Source organism: Cryptomeria japonica, unplaced genomic scaffold, assembly GCF_030272615.1.
Source record: "Cryptomeria japonica unplaced genomic scaffold, Sugi_1.0 HiC_scaffold_1625, whole genome shotgun sequence".
NCBI lineage: Eukaryota > Viridiplantae > Streptophyta > Pinopsida > Cupressales > Cupressaceae > Cryptomeria > Cryptomeria japonica.
Genome location: NW_026729966.1, coordinates 12,769 through 28,560, shown reverse-complemented (window position 1 = coordinate 28,560; position 15,792 = coordinate 12,769). Strand labels below are relative to the sequence as shown.

Below are 15,792 nucleotides of genomic sequence, written 5' to 3'. Positions count from 1 at the left end.
TCGCTGCCCACCTTGGTGTGCTCCGAGGTGCCCACCACGGTGCGCAACGCCGGTGCGAACCCGGGAGCGCCCCGATGTGTGCTCCAAGGTGCGGCGTGCACGAAGTCGGACCCCGGTTTGCCCCGGGTGCGCACCTCGCGTGCACCTTGGTGCGCACACCTTGGCTGGGTTGCGCGGCCTGGTGGGCACCATGGTGCGCACCAAGGAGCGCTCCGAAGTGTGCTCCAAGGTGCGGCGTGCACGAAGTCGGAGCCCGGTTTGCCCCGGGTGCGCACCTTCGCCGCGGTGGGCACCATGGCGTGCACGAAGTCGGAGCCCGGTTTGCCCCGGGTGCGCACCTCGCGTGCACCTTCGCCGGGGTGGGCACCTCGGCTGGGTTGCGCGCCCTGGTGCGCACCAAGGAGCGCTCTGAAGTGTGCTCCAAGGTGCGGCGTGCACGAAGTCGGAGCCCGGTTTGCCCCGGGTGTGCACCTCGCGTGCACCTTCGCTGCGGTGGGCACCTTGGCTGGGTTGCGCGCCTTGGTGGGCACCATGCAGTGCACGAAGTCGGAGCCCGGTTTGCCCCGGGCGCGCACCTCCGCCAGGGTGGGCACCTTGGTGCGCACAACTTGCCTGGGCTGCGCACCAGGAAGGGCTCAAGATGGCACCCGCGTTCCGTTTTTTTCACTATCTTTCAGAACGGAAATTTTAAAATATCGTTTTTTTTTGCCTTTTCTGGAAATTAGTGAAGGCAGCGCATCAAAGGTGCGCAACGCTGGTGCGAACCTGGGAGCGCTCCGATGTGTGCTCCAAGGTGCGGCGTGCACGAAGTCGGACCCCGGTTTGCCCCGGGTGCGCACCTCGCGTGCACCTTGGTGCGCACACCTTGGCTGGGTTGCGCGCCCTGGTGGGCACCATGGTGCGCACCAAGGAGCGCTCCGAAGTGTGCTCCAAGGTGCGGCGTGCACGAAGTCGGAGCCCGGTTTGCCCCGGGTGCGCACCTCGCGTGCACCTTCGCCGCGGTGGGCACCATGGCGTGCACGAAGTCGGAGCCCGGTTTGCCCCGGGTGCGCACCTCGCGTGCACCTTCGCCGGGGTGGGCACCTTAGTGTGCAGACCTTGGCTGGGTTGCGCGCCCTGGTGGGCACCATGGTGCGCACCAAGGAGCGCTCCGAAGTGTGCTCCAAGGTGCGGCCTGCACGAAGTCGGAGCCCGGTTTGCCCCGGGTGTGCACCTCGGGTGGGCACCTTGGTGCGCATGCCTTGCCTGGGCTGCGCACCAGGGCGGGCTCAAGATGGCACCCGCGTTCCTTTTTTTTCACTATCTTTCAAAACGGAAATTTTAAAATCTCATTTTTTTTTGCCTTTTTCTGGAAATTAGTGAAGGCAGCGCATCAAAGGTGCGCACCTCGCTGCCCACCACGGTGCGCAACGCCGGTGGGCACCCGGGAGTGCTTCGAAGTGTGCTCCAAGGTGCTGCGTGCACGTTGTCGGAGCCCGGTTTGCCCCGGGTGCGCACCTCGCGTGCACCTTCGTCGGGGTGGGCACCTTGGCTGGGTTTGCCCCGGCTGCGCTCCGAAGCGGGGTTATTGGAGCGCCGCCTCTTTTTTTGTCGGAGCGTTTGGTGGGGTTTCTCGCATTGGCTCTTCCGAGGCCCGGTTGCCACCCTGGCGCGCACGAAGTCGGAAGTAGGGTTAATTGCCCGGGTGCGCACCTTTGCCAGGGTGGGCACCTTACCTGGGCTGCGCACCAGGGCGGGCTCAAGATGGCACGCGCGTTCCGTTTTTTTCACTATCTTTCAAAACGGAAATTTTAAAATCTCCTTTTTTTTTTGCCTTTTCTGGAAATTAGTGAAGGCAGCGCATCAAAGGTGCGCACCTCGCTGCCCACCTTGGTGTGCTCTGAGGTGCGCACCCGGGAGCGCTACGAAGTGTGCTCCAAGGTGCGGCGTGCACGTTGTCGGAGCCCGGTTTGCCCCGGGTGCGCACCTCGCCTGCACCTTGGCCGGGGTGGGCACCTTGGCTGGGTTTGCCCAGGGTGCGCTCCGAAGCGGGGTTACTGGAGCGCCCCCTCTTTTTTTGTCAGAGCGTTTGGTGGGGTTTCTCGCATTGGCTCTTCCCAGGCCCGGTTGTTGGGTGCGCTCCCACCCTGGCGCGCGCGAAGTTGGAAGTTGGGTTAATTGCCCGGGCGCGCACCTTCGCCAGGGTGGGCACCTTGGTGCGCACACCTTGGCTGGGCTGCGCACCAGGGCGGGCTCAAGATGGCACCAGCATTCCCTTTTTCTCACTATCTTTCAAAACGGAAATTTTAAAATCTCGTTTTTTTTTTGCCTTTTATGGAAATTAGTGAAGGCATCGCATCAAAGGTGCGCACCTCGCTGCCCACCTTGGTGTGCTCCGAGGTGCCCACCACGGTGCGCAACGCCGGTGCGAACCCGGGAGCGCCCCGATGTGTGCTCCAAGGTGCGGCGTGCACGAAGTCGGACCCCGGTTTGCCCCGGGTGCGCACCTCGCGTGCACCTTGGTGCGCACACCTTGGCTGGGTTGCGCGGCCTGGTGGGCACCATGGTGCGCACCAAGGAGCGCTCCGAAGTGTGCTCCAAGGTGCGGCGTGCACGAAGTCGGAGCCCGGTTTGCCCCGGGTACGCACCTCGCGTGCACCTTCGCCGGGGTGGGCACCTCGGCTGGGTTGCGCGCCCTGGTGCGCACCAAGGAGCGCTCCGAAGTGTGCTCCAAGGTGCGGCGTGCACGAAGTCGGAGCCCGGTTTGCCCCGGGTGCGCACCTTCGCCGCGGTGCGCACCATGGCGTGCACGAAGTCGGAGCCCGGTTTGCCCCGGGTGCGCACCTCGCGTGCACCTTCGGCGGGGTTGCGCGCCCTGGTGGGCACCATGGTGCGCACCAAGGAGCGCTCCGAAGTGTGCTCCAAGGTGCGGCGTGCACGAAGTCGGAGCCCGGTTTGCCCCGGGTGCGCACCTCGCGTGCACCTTCGGCGGGGTTGCGCGCCCTGGTGGGCACCATGGTGCGCACCAAGGAGCGCTCCGAAGTGTGCTCCAAGGTGCGGCGTGCACGAAGTCGGAGCCCGGTTTGCCCCGGGTGCGCACCTCGCGTGCACCTTCGCCGCGGTGGGCACCATGGCGTGCACGAAGTCGGAGCCCGGTTTGCCCCGGGTGCGCACCTCGCGTGCACCTTCGCCGGGGTGGGCACCTCGGCTGGGTTGCGCGCCCTGGTGCGCACCAAGGAGCGCTCCGAAGTGTGCTCCAAGGTGCGGCGTGCACGAAGTCGGAGCCCGGTTTGCCCCGGGTGCGCACCTCGCGTGCACCTTCGCCAGGGTGGGCACCTCGGTGCGCACACCTTCTCAATGTTTTCTTGCCTTTTCTGGAAATTGGTGAAGGCAGCGCATCAAAGGTGCGCACCTCGGTGTGCTCCGAGGTGCGAACCCGAGAGCGCTCCGAGGTGCCCACGAAGTCGAAAGTCGGGTTAATTGCATTGTTTTCCCCGGGTGCGCTCCGAGGTGCGCAACATCGGCGCGCACCAAGGAGGGCTCCGAAGTGTGCTCCAAGGTGCGCACGATGGCGTGCACCTCTGGTGCGCACGATTCGGAGCTCGGTTTGACCGGGGTGCGCACACCTTGGCTGGGTTGCGCACCTTTTGTGCGCTCCAAGGTGCGCACGAAGTCGGAGCTCGGTTTGCCCCGGGTGCGCACCTTCGCCAGGGTGCGCACCTTGATGCGCACGCCTTGGCTGGGCTGCGCACCTTGGTGGGCGCCATGGTGCGCACCTTTCGTGCGCTCCAAGGTGCGCACGAAGTCGGAGCTCGGTTTGCCCCGGGTGCGCACCTTGGTGGGCGCCATGGTGCACTCCGAGGTGCCCAAGATTGGTGCGCACCAAGGAGCGCTCCGAAGTGCGCTCCAAGGTGCGCGCGAAGTCGAAAGTTGGGTTAATTGTCCGGTTTGCCTCGGGTGCGCACCTTGCGTGCACCTTCGCCAGGGTGGGCGCCTTGGTGCGCACACCTTGGCTGGGCTGCGCACACCTTGGCACCCGCGTTTCCTTCATTTTAAATTTTTTTTTTTTACAATCTCTCAAGTGGGAAATTCTATAATCTCAACTTTTTTTGCCTTTTCAGGAAACTTTTGAATGGAGCGCATCATTGGTGCGCTCCGAAGTGTGCTCCAAAGCTCTCTCCAGCTGCGTGCACCTGCCCCGGCCGCGCACCCGGCCCCGCCCAGCTTCGCTCACCTGTCCCGGGCGTCTGGTGCGGAACCTTAGAGTAAGAAACATCACCGTGCACCTTGGCCAACGTGCGCGACTCGACCGAGCGCGCACTGGCCGAGGTGCACACCGATTTCACCTGGGTGCGCGCGCAGCACCTCGGGCGCACCGGGGTGCGCGCACAACGCCCGGGTTGCACCGTGGCCTGTGTGCTCGGGGCGCCTCGGGTGCGCGCTCGGTGTCGCCCCCGCGCGCGCGGTAGTGCGGGCAGCGCACCCCGGCCCGGCCCGGCCCCGACGAGAACGCAAACGGGCAAAAGGTTTATTCAAATAGCATTGCGACGCCCGGCGAAAAACTAAAAAAGGGTGCAACACCGGGACTTCCCGGGAGGTCACCCATCCCAGTACTACTCCGGCCCAAGCGCGCTTAACTGCGGAGTTCTGATGGGATCCGGTGCACTAACGCTGGTATGATCGCACCCGTTATGAGCTTGTCGCAGTGTGTACTTAGCAAACCGCGACCCACGTGCGAATCCACCCCGGCCACCCACCCCCGTCGAGGTGCACACCCTCCCTCGCGAAGTGCGCCCCGTTCGCCAAGTGTGAGCCCTGCCCGGGTGCGCGCACCTTGCTAGGGCGTCGGGTGTGCACCCGGCCCGGCCTACGTGCGTGCACCTGGAGGGGGCGTCGTGTGCGTGCAGTGTCCCGTCTGCAACGCGGTGCCCACACACCACCTCGGGCGCAACGACCTGCGCTCACATGTGGGCCGAGTGCACCTTGGTGCATGTTCGGGGCGCCTCGGGTGCACGCTCGATCTTGCCCCGGTGCACCAAGGCGCTCGGTTTGCCCCGGGTGCGCACTTGGTGCAAGGTGGGCACCCAAAATAGGGATCAAGCACCAAAACACAAGTTTCGGGATGCAAAATGGGACCCAAGGACCACAAATGCGTTCCAAGACCCATGATGGGTCCACGAGAACAAAAATGTGTTCCGAGACTTAATAAACAAATATTGGGTTTTAGGAGAAGAAACATGCTCTGATGCCCAAAACGAGAATCGACCCCGAAAAGGCCACAGGCCAAAAGTGGGATGCGAGACAAAAAAAAATGGGACCCGAGGACCAAAATTGGGTTCCCAGGTCGAAGACAGGGCAACCGGACAAGAAACGACCTCTAAGGCTCGAAATGAGTCCCGACGACTAAAACTTGACAAGAAGCACCCATCAGGCACCCAACTCGACACCCATGGGATGCCGACCCACCCGGGCTTCCACCTAGCACACCTTGGCACCCACCCACCCTCGCACCCAACCTCGCACCCAACTTAGCACCTTTGAACCCACATTGGCACTCACCCTGACCCTGGCACCTTGGAACCCACATTGGCACTCACCTTGACCCTGGCACCCACCTTTGCACTCACCTTGGGACCCACCCTGGCTCCCACCTCGGCACCCACCCAGACACCCACCTTGGTTCCTTGGCACCCACCTTGGATCCTTGGCACCCACCCCGACACCCACCTTGGCACGCAACTTGGCTACTTGCCACCCACCTTGGCTCCTTGACGCCCACCCCGACAACCACCCCGTGACCTACCCTGGCTAGGGTTGGTGCACACCCACCCTGGTGCCCACCTTGGCACCCACCCTATGACCCACCTTGGCACGCACCTTAGTACCCACCCCGTTACCCACCCTAGGACCCACCCCGTGACCCACCTTGGCCAGGGTGGGTGCCTTGGTGCGCACAACTTGCCTGGGCTGCACACCAGGGCGGGCTCAAGATGGCACCCGCGTTCCGTTTTTTTCACTATCTTTCAAAACGGAAATTTTAAAATCTCATTTTTTTCTTTTTTTTGCCTTTTCTGGAAATTAGTGAAGGCAGCGCATCAAAGGTGCGCAATGCTGGTGCGAACCCGGGAGCGCTCCGATGTGTGCTCCAAGGTGCGGCGTGCACGAAGTCCGAGCCCGGTTTGCCCCGGGTGCGCACCTCGCGTGCACCTTCGCCGGGGTGAGCACCTTGGCTGGGTTGCGCGCCCTGGTGCGTACCAAGGAGCGCTCTGAAGTGTGCTCCAAGGTGCGGCGTGCACGAAGTCGGAGCCCGGTTTGCCCCGGGTGTGCACCTCGGGTGCGCACCTCGCGTGCACCTTCGCTGCGGTGGGCACCTTGGCTGGGTTGCGCGCCTTGGTGGGCACCATGCAGTGCACGAAGTCGGAGCCCGGTTTGCCCCGGGCGCGCACCTCCGCCAGGGTGGGCACCTTGGTGCGCACAACTTGCCTGGGCTGCGCATCAGGAAGGGCTCAAGATGGCACCCGCGTTCCGTTTTTTTCACTATCTTTCAGAACGGAAATTTTAAAATATCGTTTTTTTTTGCCTTTTCTGGAAATTAGTGAAGGCAGCGCATCAAAGGTGCGCAACGCTGGTGCGAACCTGGGAGCGCTCCGATGTGTGCTCCAAGGTGCGGCGTGCACGAAGTCGGAGCCCGGTTTGCCTCGGGTGCGCCCTGGTGGGCACCATGGTGCGCACCAAGGAGCGCTCCGAAGTGTGCTCCAAGGTGCGGCCTGCACGAAGTCGGAGCCCGGTTTGCCCCGGGTGTGCACCTCGGGTGGGCACCTTGGTGCGCATGCCTTGCCTGGGCTGCGCACCAGGGCGGGCTCAAGATGGCACCCGCGTTCCTTTTTTTTCACTATCTTTCAAAACGGAAATTTTAAAATCTCATTTTTTTTTGCCTTTTTCTGGAAATTAGTGAAGGCAGCGCATCAAAGGTGCGCACCTCGCTGCCCACCACGGTGCGCAACGCCGGTGGGCACCCGGGAGTGCTTCGAAGTGTGCTCCAAGGTGCTGCGTGCACGTTGTCGGAGCCCGGTTTGCCCCGGGTGCGCACCTCGCGTGCACCTTCGTCGGGGTGGGCACCTTGGCTTGGTTTGCCCCGGCTGCGCTCCGAAGCGGGGTTATTGGAGCGCCGCCTCTTTTTTTGTCGGAGCGTTTGGTGGGGTTTCTCGCATTGGCTCTTCCGAGGCCCGGTTGCCACCCTGGCGCGCACGAAGTCGGAAGTAGGGTTAATTGCCCGGGTGCGCACCTTTGCCAGGGTGGCACCTTACCTGGGCTGCGCACCAGGGCGGGCTCAAGATGGCACGCGCGTTCCGTTTTTTTCACTATCTTTCAAAACGGAAATTTTAAAATCTCCTTTTTTTTTTGCCTTTTCTGGAAATTAGTGAAGGCAGCGCATCAAAGGTGCGCACCTCGCTGCCCACCTTGGTGTGCTCTGAGGTGCGCACCCGGGAGCGCTACGAAGTGTGCTCCAAGGTGCGGCGTGCACGTTGTCGGAGCCCGGTTTGCCCCGGGTGCGCACCTCGCCTGCACCTTGGCCGGGGTGGGCACCTTGGCTGGGTTTGCCCAGGGTGCGCTCCGAAGCGGGGTTACTGGAGCGCCCCCTCTTTTTTTGTCAGAGAGTTTGGTGGGGTTTCTCGCATTGGCTCTTCCCAGGCCCGGTTGTTGGGTGCGCTCCCACCCTGGCGCGCGCGAAGTTGGAAGTTGGGTTAATTGCCCGGGCGCGCACCTTCGCCAGGGTGGGCACCTTGGTGCGCAAACCTTGGCTGGGCTGCGCACCAGGGCGGGCTCAAGATGGCACCAGCATTCCCTTTTTCTCACTATCTTTCAAAACGGAAATTTTAAAATCTCGTTTTTTTTTTGCCTTTTATGGAAATTAGTGAAGGCATCGCATCAAAGGTGCGCACCTCGCTGCCCACCTTGGTGTGCTCCGAGGTGCCCACCACGGTGCGCAACGCCGGTGCGAACCCGGGAGCGCCCCGATGTGTGCTCCAAGGTGCGGCGTGCACGAAGTCGGACCCCGGTTTGCCCCGGGTGCGCACCTCGCGTGCACCTTGGTGCGCACACCTTGGCTGGGTTGCGCGGCCTGGTGGGCACCATGGTGCGCACCAAGGAGCGCTCCGAAGTGTGCTCCAAGGTGCGGCGTGCACGAAGTCGGAGCCCGGTTTGCCCCGGGTGCGCACCTTCGCCGCGGTGGGCACCATGGCGTGCACGAAGTCGGAGCCCGGTTTGCCCCGGGTGCGCACCTCGCGTGCACCTTCGCCGGGGTGGGCACCTCGGCTGGGTTGCGCGCCCTGGTGCGCACCAAGGAGCGCTCTGAAGTGTGCTCCAAGGTGCGGCGTGCACGAAGTCGGAGCCCGGTTTGCCCCGGGTGTGCACCTCGCGTGCACCTTCGCTGCGGTGGGCACCTTGGCTGGGTTGCGCGCCTTGGTGGGCACCATGCAGTGCACGAAGTCGGAGCCCGGTTTGCCCCGGGCGCGCACCTCCGCCAGGGTGGGCACCTTGGTGCGCACAACTTGCCTGGGCTGCGCACCAGGAAGGGCTCAAGATGGCACCCGCGTTCCGTTTTTTTCACTATCTTTCAGAACGGAAATTTTAAAATATCGTTTTTTTTTGCCTTTTCTGGAAATTAGTGAAGGCAGCGCATCAAAGGTGCGCAACGCTGGTGCGAACCTGGGAGCGCTCCGATGTGTGCTCCAAGGTGCGGCGTGCACGAAGTCGGACCCCGGTTTGCCCCGGGTGCGCACCTCGCGTGCACCTTGGTGCGCACACCTTGGCTGGGTTGCGCGCCCTGGTGGGCACCATGGTGCGCACCAAGGAGCGCTCCGAAGTGTGCTCCAAGGTGCGGCGTGCACGAAGTCGGAGCCCGGTTTGCCCCGGGTGCGCACCTCGCGTGCACCTTCGCCGCGGTGGGCACCATGGCGTGCACGAAGTCGGAGCCCGGTTTGCCCCGGGTGCGCACCTCGCGTGCACCTTCGCCGGGGTGGGCACCTTAGTGTGCAGACCTTGGCTGGGTTGCGCGCCCTGGTGGGCACCATGGTGCGCACCAAGGAGCGCTCCGAAGTGTGCTCCAAGGTGCGGCCTGCACGAAGTCGGAGCCCGGTTTGCCCCGGGTGTGCACCTCGGGTGGGCACCTTGGTGCGCATGCCTTGCCTGGGCTGCGCACCAGGGCGGGCTCAAGATGGCACCCGCGTTCCTTTTTTTTCACTATCTTTCAAAACGGAAATTTTAAAATCTCATTTTTTTTTGCCTTTTTCTGGAAATTAGTGAAGGCAGCGCATCAAAGGTGCGCACCTCGCTGCCCACCACGGTGCGCAACGCCGGTGGGCACCCGGGAGTGCTTCGAAGTGTGCTCCAAGGTGCTGCGTGCACGTTGTCGGAGCCCGGTTTGCCCCGGGTGCGCACCTCGCGTGCACCTTCGTCGGGGTGGGCACCTTGGCTGGGTTTGCCCCGGCTGCGCTCCGAAGCGGGGTTATTGGAGCGCCGCCTCTTTTTTTGTCGGAGCGTTTGGTGGGGTTTCTCGCATTGGCTCTTCCGAGGCCCGGTTGCCACCCTGGCGCGCACGAAGTCGGAAGTAGGGTTAATTGCCCGGGTGCGCACCTTTGCCAGGGTGGGCACCTTACCTGGGCTGCGCACCAGGGCGGGCTCAAGATGGCACGCGCGTTCCGTTTTTTTCACTATCTTTCAAAACGGAAATTTTAAAATCTCCTTTTTTTTTTGCCTTTTCTGGAAATTAGTGAAGGCAGCGCATCAAAGGTGCGCACCTCGCTGCCCACCTTGGTGTGCTCTGAGGTGCGCACCCGGGAGCGCTACGAAGTGTGCTCCAAGGTGCGGCGTGCACGTTGTCGGAGCCCGGTTTGCCCCGGGTGCGCACCTCGCCTGCACCTTGGCCGGGGTGGGCACCTTGGCTGGGTTTGCCCAGGGTGCGCTCCGAAGCGGGGTTACTGGAGCGCCCCCTCTTTTTTTGTCAGAGCGTTTGGTGGGGTTTCTCGCATTGGCTCTTCCCAGGCCCGGTTGTTGGGTGCGCTCCCACCCTGGCGCGCGCGCGAAGTTGGAAGTTGGGTTAATTGCCCGGGCGCGCACCTTCGCCAGGGTGGGCACCTTGGTGCGCACACCTTGGCTGGGCTGCGCACCAGGGCGGGCTCAAGATGGCACCAGCATTCCCTTTTTCTCACTATCTTTCAAAACGGAAATTTTAAAATCTCGTTTTTTTTTTGCCTTTTATGGAAATTAGTGAAGGCATCGCATCAAAGGTGCGCACCTCGCTGCCCACCTTGGTGTGCTCCGAGGTGCCCACCACGGTGCGCAACGCCGGTGCGAACCCGGGAGCGCCCCGATGTGTGCTCCAAGGTGCGGCGTGCACGAAGTCGGACCCCGGTTTGCCCCGGGTGCGCACCTCGCGTGCACCTTGGTGCGCACACCTTGGCTGGGTTGCGCGGCCTGGTGGGCACCATGGTGCGCACCAAGGAGCGCTCCGAAGTGTGCTCCAAGGTGCGGCGTGCACGAAGTCGGAGCCCGGTTTGCCCCGGGTACGCACCTCGCGTGCACCTTCGCCGGGGTGGGCACCTCGGCTGGGTTGCGCGCCCTGGTGCGCACCAAGGAGCGCTCCGAAGTGTGCTCCAAGGTGCGGCGTGCACGAAGTCGGAGCCCGGTTTGCCCCGGGTGCGCACCTTCGCCGCGGTGCGCACCATGGCGTGCACGAAGTCGGAGCCCGGTTTGCCCCGGGTGCGCACCTCGCGTGCACCTTCGGCGGGGTTGCGCGCCCTGGTGGGCACCATGGTGCGCACCAAGGAGCGCTCCGAAGTGTGCTCCAAGGTGCGGCGTGCACGAAGTCGGAGCCCGGTTTGCCCCGGGTGCGCACCTCGCGTGCACCTTCGGCGGGGTTGCGCGCCCTGGTGGGCACCATGGTGCGCACCAAGGAGCGCTCCGAAGTGTGCTCCAAGGTGCGGCGTGCACGAAGTCGGAGCCCGGTTTGCCCCGGGTGCGCACCTCGCGTGCACCTTCGCCGCGGTGGGCACCATGGCGTGCACGAAGTCGGAGCCCGGTTTGCCCCGGGTGCGCACCTCGCGTGCACCTTCGCCGGGGTGGGCACCTCGGCTGGGTTGCGCGCCCTGGTGCGCACCAAGGAGCGCTCCGAAGTGTGCTCCAAGGTGCGGCGTGCACGAAGTCGGAGCCCGGTTTGCCCCGGGTGCGCACCTCGCGTGCACCTTCGCCAGGGTGGGCACCTCGGTGCGCACACCTTCTCAATGTTTTCTTGCCTTTTCTGGAAATTGGTGAAGGCAGCGCATCAAAGGTGCGCACCTCGGTGTGCTCCGAGGTGCGAACCCGAGAGCGCTCCGAGGTGCCCACGAAGTCGAAAGTCGGGTTAATTGCATTGTTTTCCCCGGGTGCGCTCCGAGGTGCGCAACATCGGCGCGCACCAAGGAGGGCTCCGAAGTGTGCTCCAAGGTGCGCACGATGGCGTGCACCTCTGGTGCGCACGATTCGGAGCTCGGTTTGACCGGGGTGCGCACACCTTGGCTGGGTTGCGCACCTTTTGTGCGCTCCAAGGTGCGCACGAAGTCGGAGCTCGGTTTGCCCCGGGTGCGCACCTTCGCCAGGGTGCGCACCTTGATGCGCACGCCTTGGCTGGGCTGCGCACCTTGGTGGGCGCCATGGTGCGCACCTTTCGTGCGCTCCAAGGTGCGCACGAAGTCGGAGCTCGGTTTGCCCCGGGTGCGCACCTTGGTGGGCGCCATGGTGCACTCCGAGGTGCCCAAGATTGGTGCGCACCAAGGAGCGCTCCGAAGTGCGCTCCAAGGTGCGCGCGAAGTCGAAAGTTGGGTTAATTGTCCGGTTTGCCTCGGGTGCGCACCTTGCGTGCACCTTCGCCAGGGTGGGCGCCTTGGTGCGCACACCTTGGCTGGGCTGCGCACACCTTGGCACCCGCGTTTCCTTCATTTTAAATTTTTTTTTTTTACAATCTCTCAAGTGGGAAATTCTATAATCTCAACTTTTTTTGCCTTTTCAGGAAACTTTTGAATGGAGCGCATCATTGGTGCGCTCCGAAGTGTGCTCCAAAGCTCTCTCCAGCTGCGTGCACCTGCCCCGGCCGCGCACCCGGCCCCGCCCAGCTTCGCTCACCTGTCCCGGGCGTCTGGTGCGGAACCTTAGAGTAAGAAACATCACCGTGCACCTTGGCCAACGTGCGCGACTCGACCGAGCGCGCACTGGCCGAGGTGCACACCGATTTCACCTGGGTGCGCGCGCAGCACCTCGGGCGCACCGGGGTGCGCGCACAACGCCCGGGTTGCACCGTGGCCTGTGTGCTCGGGGCGCCTCGGGTGCGCGCTCGGTGTCGCCCCCGCGCGCGCGGTAGTGCGGGCAGCGCACCCCGGCCCGGCCCGGCCCCGACGAGAACGCAAACGGGCAAAAGGTTTATTCAAATAGCATTGCGACGCCCGGCGAAAAACTAAAAAAGGGTGCAACACCGGGACTTCCCGGGAGGTCACCCATCCCAGTACTACTCCGGCCCAAGCGCGCTTAACTGCGGAGTTCTGATGGGATCCGGTGCACTAACGCTGGTATGATCGCACCCGTTATGAGCTTGTCGCAGTGTGTACTTAGCAAACCGCGACCCACGTGCGAATCCACCCCGGCCACCCACCCCCGTCGAGGTGCACACCCTCCCTCGCGAAGTGCGCCCCGTTCGCCAAGTGTGAGCCCTGCCCGGGTGCGCGCACCTTGCTAGGGCGTCGGGTGTGCACCCGGCCCGGCCTACGTGCGTGCACCTGGAGGGGGCGTCGTGTGCGTGCAGTGTCCCGTCTGCAACGCGGTGCCCACACACCACCTCGGGCGCAACGACCTGCGCTCACATGTGGGCCGAGTGCACCTTGGTGCATGTTCGGGGCGCCTCGGGTGCACGCTCGATCTTGCCCCGGTGCACCAAGGCGCTCGGTTTGCCCCGGGTGCGCACTTGGTGCAAGGTGGGCACCCAAAATAGGGATCAAGCACCAAAACACAAGTTTCGGGATGCAAAATGGGACCCAAGGACCACAAATGCGTTCCAAGACCCATGATGGGTCCACGAGAACAAAAATGTGTTCCGAGACTTAATAAACAAATATTGGGTTTTAGGAGAAGAAACATGCTCTGATGCCCAAAACGAGAATCGACCCCGAAAAGGCCACAGGCCAAAAGTGGGATGCGAGACAAAAAAAAATGGGACCCGAGGACCAAAATTGGGTTCCCAGGTCGAAGACAGGGCAACCGGACAAGAAACGACCTCTAAGGCTCGAAATGAGTCCCGACGACTAAAACTTGACAAGAAGCACCCATCAGGCACCCAACTCGACACCCATGGGATGCCGACCCACCCGGGCTTCCACCTAGCACACCTTGGCACCCACCCACCCTCGCACCCAACCTCGCACCCAACTTAGCACCTTTGAACCCACATTGGCACTCACCCTGACCCTGGCACCTTGGAACCCACATTGGCACTCACCTTGACCCTGGCACCCACCTTTGCACTCACCTTGGGACCCACCCTGGCTCCCACCTCGGCACCCACCCAGACACCCACCTTGGTTCCTTGGCACCCACCTTGGATCCTTGGCACCCACCCCGACACCCACCTTGGCACGCAACTTGGCTACTTGCCACCCACCTTGGCTCCTTGACGCCCACCCCGACAACCACCCCGTGACCTACCCTGGCTAGGGTTGGTGCACACCCACCCTGGTGCCCACCTTGGCACCCACCCTATGACCCACCTTGGCACGCACCTTAGTACCCACCCCGTTACCCACCCTAGGACCCACCCCGTGACCCACCTTGGCCAGGGTGGGTGCCTTGGTGCGCACAACTTGCCTGGGCTGCACACCAGGGCGGGCTCAAGATGGCACCCGCGTTCCGTTTTTTTCACTATCTTTCAAAACGGAAATTTTAAAATCTCATTTTTTTCTTTTTTTTGCCTTTTCTGGAAATTAGTGAAGGCAGCGCATCAAAGGTGCGCAATGCTGGTGCGAACCCGGGAGCGCTCCGATGTGTGCTCCAAGGTGCGGCGTGCACGAAGTCCGAGCCCGGTTTGCCCCGGGTGCGCACCTCGCGTGCACCTTCGCCGGGGTGAGCACCTTGGCTGGGTTGCGCGCCCTGGTGCGTACCAAGGAGCGCTCTGAAGTGTGCTCCAAGGTGCGGCGTGCACGAAGTCGGAGCCCGGTTTGCCCCGGGTGTGCACCTCGGGTGCGCACCTCGCGTGCACCTTCGCTGCGGTGGGCACCTTGGCTGGGTTGCGCGCCTTGGTGGGCACCATGCAGTGCACGAAGTCGGAGCCCGGTTTGCCCCGGGCGCGCACCTCCGCCAGGGTGGGCACCTTGGTGCGCACAACTTGCCTGGGCTGCGCATCAGGAAGGGCTCAAGATGGCACCCGCGTTCCGTTTTTTTCACTATCTTTCAGAACGGAAATTTTAAAATATCGTTTTTTTTTGCCTTTTCTGGAAATTAGTGAAGGCAGCGCATCAAAGGTGCGCAACGCTGGTGCGAACCTGGGAGCGCTCCGATGTGTGCTCCAAGGTGCGGCGTGCACGAAGTCGGAGCCCGGTTTGCCTCGGGTGCGCCCTGGTGGGCACCATGGTGCGCACCAAGGAGCGCTCCGAAGTGTGCTCCAAGGTGCGGCCTGCACGAAGTCGGAGCCCGGTTTGCCCCGGGTGTGCACCTCGGGTGGGCACCTTGGTGCGCATGCCTTGCCTGGGCTGCGCACCAGGGCGGGCTCAAGATGGCACCCGCGTTCCTTTTTTTTCACTATCTTTCAAAACGGAAATTTTAAAATCTCATTTTTTTTTGCCTTTTTCTGGAAATTAGTGAAGGCAGCGCATCAAAGGTGCGCACCTCGCTGCCCACCACGGTGCGCAACGCCGGTGGGCACCCGGGAGTGCTTCGAAGTGTGCTCCAAGGTGCTGCGTGCACGTTGTCGGAGCCCGGTTTGCCCCGGGTGCGCACCTCGCGTGCACCTTCGTCGGGGTGGGCACCTTGGCTTGGTTTGCCCCGGCTGCGCTCCGAAGCGGGGTTATTGGAGCGCCGCCTCTTTTTTTGTCGGAGCGTTTGGTGGGGTTTCTCGCATTGGCTCTTCCGAGGCCCGGTTGCCACCCTGGCGCGCACGAAGTCGGAAGTAGGGTTAATTGCCCGGGTGCGCACCTTTGCCAGGGTGGCACCTTACCTGGGCTGCGCACCAGGGCGGGCTCAAGATGGCACGCGCGTTCCGTTTTTTTCACTATCTTTCAAAACGGAAATTTTAAAATCTCCTTTTTTTTTTGCCTTTTCTGGAAATTAGTGAAGGCAGCGCATCAAAGGTGCGCACCTCGCTGCCCACCTTGGTGTGCTCTGAGGTGCGCACCCGGGAGCGCTACGAAGTGTGCTCCAAGGTGCGGCGTGCACGTTGTCGGAGCCCGGTTTGCCCCGGGTGCGCACCTCGCCTGCACCTTGGCCGGGGTGGGCACCTTGGCTGGGTTTGCCCAGGGTGCGCTCCGAAGCGGGGTTACTGGAGCGCCCCCTCTTTTTTTGTCAGAGAGTTTGGTGGGGTTTCTCGCATTGGCTCTTCCCAGGCCCGGTTGTTGGGTGCGCTCCCACCCTGGCGCGCGCGAAGTTGGAAGTTGGGTTAATTGCCCGGGCGCGCACCTTCGCCAGGGTGGGCACCTTGGTGCGCAAACCTTGGCTGGGCTGCGCACCAGGGCGGGCTCAAGATGGCACCAGCATTCCCTTTTTCTCACTATCTTTCAAAACGGAAATTTTAAAATCTCG

At 62.9% G+C, this 15,792-nt stretch overlaps 2 non-coding genes across 2 annotated transcripts; both read right to left on the bottom strand.

The window, feature by feature from the left end:
- Positions 1-4,548: 4,548 nt before the first annotated feature.
- On the bottom strand, positions 4,549-4,667 carry LOC131873387 (5S ribosomal RNA). The gene has a single exon (XR_009371347.1). It is a non-coding gene; the product is annotated as a 5S ribosomal RNA (ribosomal RNA).
- A 7,806-nt stretch (positions 4,668-12,473) lies between these two features.
- On the bottom strand, positions 12,474-12,592 carry LOC131873386 (5S ribosomal RNA). The gene has a single exon (XR_009371346.1). It is a non-coding gene; the product is annotated as a 5S ribosomal RNA (ribosomal RNA).
- Positions 12,593-15,792: the final 3,200 nt, after the last annotated feature.